The sequence below is a fragment of the Acyrthosiphon pisum genome, chromosome A1 (assembly GCF_005508785.2).
Source record: "Acyrthosiphon pisum isolate AL4f chromosome A1, pea_aphid_22Mar2018_4r6ur, whole genome shotgun sequence".
Lineage (NCBI taxonomy): Eukaryota > Metazoa > Arthropoda > Insecta > Hemiptera > Aphididae > Acyrthosiphon > Acyrthosiphon pisum.
Window position 1 is genome coordinate 150,205,542 of NC_042494.1, and position 5,285 is coordinate 150,210,826.

The window sequence follows — 5,285 nt, forward strand, 5'->3', positions numbered from 1 at the left end:
GGTGTGTTTGGCAAAAAACACGTCTAATAATACTAGGTCACGTGTGTGTTAAACGAAAACAGAAAATCACGGTATCGAATCCCCTTAAAACAAAATTGAGATTCTAAAAATACTCGATCACATGAAATTTACTTCCACTTTATACTTCCAAAACTCTTAAACCTTAATCCGATATCGTATATTTGTGTTTTATTCATAACGAAAAATAATATTAAAATCATTGTGTTGATGTGGGCAATAAAAGTAATAACTTATGTTTTTGAATAACTTGCTAAAAAAAGATTTTTCTCCTTCACACAATATACAATCAGCGAACGAAATAAGATTATAAGAATAATATATAAGCGAGTCGGGCAGTCTGTCAAATGTCAATATAATTATACTATATAGTTTTTGGTAGTCGAGTCGACTTTTTTATAGTTGATTTGACGTTTTATAGCTGGGTATAATTTGTGCGGCTATGGTAAAGTGTCACCGGATGCTCATAAATTTGCGTTACATATTAAATCGATGTTAATAATTAATTATGATCCTAACGAGTGTCTGTTTTTTTCCCGAGAACTATAATACGTCATGATTTATCTTATTGAAAATTATTCATTAAATTTGGTGGGAGGAATCGTGTTCTAAAACGGATAACGAAAATGAATTTATTTTAATATTATTTTATTTGAAAATTAAATATTTTAGATTGAACCCTGGAGACAACAATATGATGCGATAATAATATTATAATATTATCATTATTATATCATCAAAAGTTGCTGTATGGGAAATAACCCATGTACCTATATTTTAAACCCATAAATAAATCTTTTATAAAACAGTTTAAACATATCTAAATATCAAATTATGTTTAGTGTGTTTGTACGACTAAATGTTTTGCCATTGATGTTTATGTTGTAAATTACTAAAATAAATACTAAAAATAGTCTCGTATGACTAAATTTATATGTAATTGATTAAACGCGTCGCTAAATAAGTTCAACAAACATAGTTTATATTGTATAATATAAGAGAAGTAACAACGTTCATGTAAGAAATAATTTACAGTCATGTAGTGAAATATAATAATCCCTTTTCAAAAATCAATAATCGTTTATTGTTGTTACAAGAGTCGAGAGTGGGGAAAGAGAAATATAACCGAATAAGTCTATATTATTTTTAAACACATAATTATACCATAATATAACCACAATTTAAAAGCAACTATGCATAGCTGTCTATGATCTTGTTTGATCATTTTTCTTTTTCTTTAAATTTCTTTATAATTTTTTATTAATTAACATTGTTATTATTTTTATTATTAACTCACTACATAATACCTATTGTTAATTTATAAAAAATGTATCTACCTATATGGTATTCAAGGGCACTGATCGTTAATTTTTAATAAATAAATAATATAAAATATGTATAATCATTGACTATAATATTATATTATATTAAAACATGATTCTATATCATATACTGCGCCCTACTATAAATACCCTTACTATAGTAGCTGACGAAGGTAACCCTTACTTATGGAACAAAACCGGAGATAATAATAATAGGAGTAAATTATACTTGCTATTGACATATGTTATGCAGCAGCTCTATATGGGTTTTATTATTATTATTTATGACATGTAACGTACAATATAATATTATAATATAATATAATATACATGTCCTCGGCGAGAGCTTATAGTTTGCGGTCACGGTGAAAATGTATATACATTTTCAAGTTGTGTAATTAAGAGGAATCTTGAAAGGCGCCTTTGCGGTCGTTGATTGTGCACATCAACCGTTCTTTGTGCAGCTTTCTCCCGCAGCCGACAGAGCAAGATTCCACGTAAGTCTTGGGGTACCCGTCTTAATTAAAATTCTTCTTTGTTTTATGTACATATATATTATATAGACTGCGCAGTAAACACCGAACGAGCGAGTCGGAACGTATAACATCGAGGTGAAGGGGGGGGGGGATAAATAATGCGATATATATAAAACGGGTCTTCGAATTAAATGCAGAATATGATTTTTCATATTGCACAATATTATAAATTATAATCGTGCGAATTCGTTCTGATCGCGTAAGTGCGATAATTTATGTATTCGCGCTGATTAAGTCGAAAAATTCAAAAATGTAGTCGATTAAACTATAATATACTTATATATATAATGGCATCGATTTTAATTTTAGCCATTTACCAATTAGTTGGATACTTATACATATACGTTCTGTATGCTCATAAATGATTATATCCAAATAATAAAAAAAACTGTTGAGTGTTGAGGGTGGCGAGCAGAGGCGTAATGCGTACGATGGAATACGATAGTTCGGTAAGTTTAAGTTATAAAACGTATCTCTATATTATACTGGTGGCCCGGTGGCGATCTGTAGGGGGGGGGGGGGGTTTAAAAAAAGATGAAACCGCAAAACTCAACGTTTTTAGTCGTCTTCACGGACGTTTACTCGGGCGAGTGGTGCGAGATGAAAATGGGGTGCGGAAAAACAGCTGCTCGTGGACAACTATATATATATATATGTGCGCATACAATACGATGTGTTTCCACTTGACCCGGGATACGGCCATTTGTCGCACGCGCATCGTTTGTCAAACGCGCCGCAACAATAATTCGCCCGTCCCCTATTTATAATTTGAATTATTATTAAAAAAAGAAATAAATGCGACACGGTACTCAGTGCATTGTTGTAACGCTGCGTTCGTTATTATTAGAATATTATTTCAATAGACGAGATTTCGATGGGTTATTTGTTTTTTAATATAACGAAACGTATACTCAACGTCGCTATCTGCAATGCTCACAGGATACTGAAAGGGAAGCGAAATTATAATAGGCGATTGCCTATAATATAATAGGTACCTATGGTCTACAGACTTTGTTACTAGAAGATTAAGTACTTTTTGCGCAATTTAGGTAGTTGGTTAACTAATTTGATAGAAAGATTTTGTTTGAAGTCTGTGTGAAGGAGTTTGTTTCTGACGAATCACGGTTCATTTGATATACTGTTCGTAGAATTTTGGACTGGAAAACTTGAATTTTAATTATAATGTGAGTTTTGGCATGGTTGCCTCAGATGTGGGCAGCATAGAGTACTAAGAGACGTAGAATATGTTTGAAAAGAAGCAGTGAGTTTTTTACGGCCCAAGAGCCAATAGAGGGTAATAGGTACCTAGTTGTGCTATTATGGTAAAACTACTTGGTTTTATAATTCTACCTTTTTTTAATTACATATCTACTATCTAGTATTCTAGTTTATATAGTGGCGGGTGTTTAAAAGTTGGCTTAATTATAACTGAGGTTAAAATAGTCAACTTGAAATCTACACAATTTAAATGTAACACCGAACAGTTCGGAGTACAATAATTATACCTATAATAATGGAATCAAGATTTCAGACGGAGTACGATAAGTACCATACACCTTTTATTTGGTATTCAGGTGCGCGTTGCCCCAGCACTTATTAGGTTCCCTTAATCCGGGTCTGTTCGGTATTAATATAATAATATTGTACATGTCGATAACCATTATCAATGCAAGTAAGAGTAAAATATTATGTGCCATCGACCTAATATCATCGTCTGTCAATCTCCTCACATTGCAATCGCTTCGACAAAAATCCCGAACCCTTTATAAACAATAATACGACTCGCCGCCGCCGGTTCGTCTACATAATATAAAGGATAAAAAAAAAATCGTTGATATAATAATTATAATAATAATATGTGCGTACCTAACATGTGATTCGCGCGTAACGGACACGCATAATATGACAATTATTAATGCCAATTTAACGCGTTGTTAGCGACATTGTTTAATTTTTTTTTAAAGCTTGTATAAAATAATAACGATTTGTCAATTCAATAAGCAAACAAGAGTGGGAGAAACACGTGTCAAGATCACATGTGTGGTGGTTCATCGTTTGACTTGTTCCTATACCGTATAATAATAATAACATATTGCACAAAAAACAATTTGCATTTATATGAAGTCATTACACACATATTTTTTATGCATCGGTGGTTAAATTCTGTGAAACCGTGCAGTTCATACACAAATTTAATAAGTCAGTTTTTGTATACAGAAAAAAAAATAAAAACCAAAACTGTTATTGAAGAAATTTAGTTTTTACTGTCAATGTCTGACATTATAATATATGTACTTGTGCAGTGTAGTGATGTGTGTTTGTTTTATTCATAAAATATTAAACTTCTCATTTCAACGCAACTTGCCGAAATTCGATTAATTTGTAACTGCGATCATTGCAGATGTCGTGTGAATGTGTGACTATAATATTATATACATTAGTGATTAGTAATTACTTATATTAGTGTAATAAAAATAAAATAATTGCTTCTAATTATTTTGTCATTATAAATGTATACATTTTGTAAATATCTTGAAAGTTTAAACATGTTGGTACGTTGTGATTATTGCAAACGTCAAACGTGATAAAAATATATAAGACGTTTTTATCTAAATATTGCATTTGATACTATATATGCGAGTGAGTATGTTATAATATGGTATATTGTAAGCCAACTTTCTAAAATTCTAAAGATATTTAACCATAAAAAAAGTTCTTAACATAGTTAAGTACATTTGATTTTTTATTAAATTGGTTGTACATATACAATTTAACTGTATTCTGAAATCACACTTGAAAAACATTAAACAGAACTAGGTGTACCTAATTAATGTTTTATACATTTTTAAAATTAGTTAATTAATAAGAATCCTGGTATGATAATATGATACAATTAATATGGCAAAATATAGATAACTAGCTGAACCCGTGCACTTCGTTGCCCATTAAAAACACCAACTCTATGTGACTCAAGATTTGTTCAACTCGTTATTTAATATTCTGTGTGTGGTTTCAAAATTTATCTTAACTTTTCCGTTGCCCGGAATAAAAATTCTGATTCGATGCAGTACATTATCAGATAGGCAATCTACCTGTGGTAGATTGCGGACCCCGTGCTGTATGTACGTTAGTGTATGATTTAACTCTAAAGTATCAAAGTTATACCAAGTTTGTCGTTTTTATTTAATTCCGCCTATGGTGAGATATACGGAGATATTTTTAATGGAGATATAACGTTGTTTTGCCTAAAAGTTTTTTTTTTAAATTAATTGGACCCGGTGAACTTAACGCCTTCAAATAAACTCTATAGTGATAGTAAAATTCAAGAATTCTATGTAAATGAATTGTTACAGAAATCAGTTTAGTGAATTTTGATAAACAATGTTTTTAGTTTTGTTTTCTGGTGCAA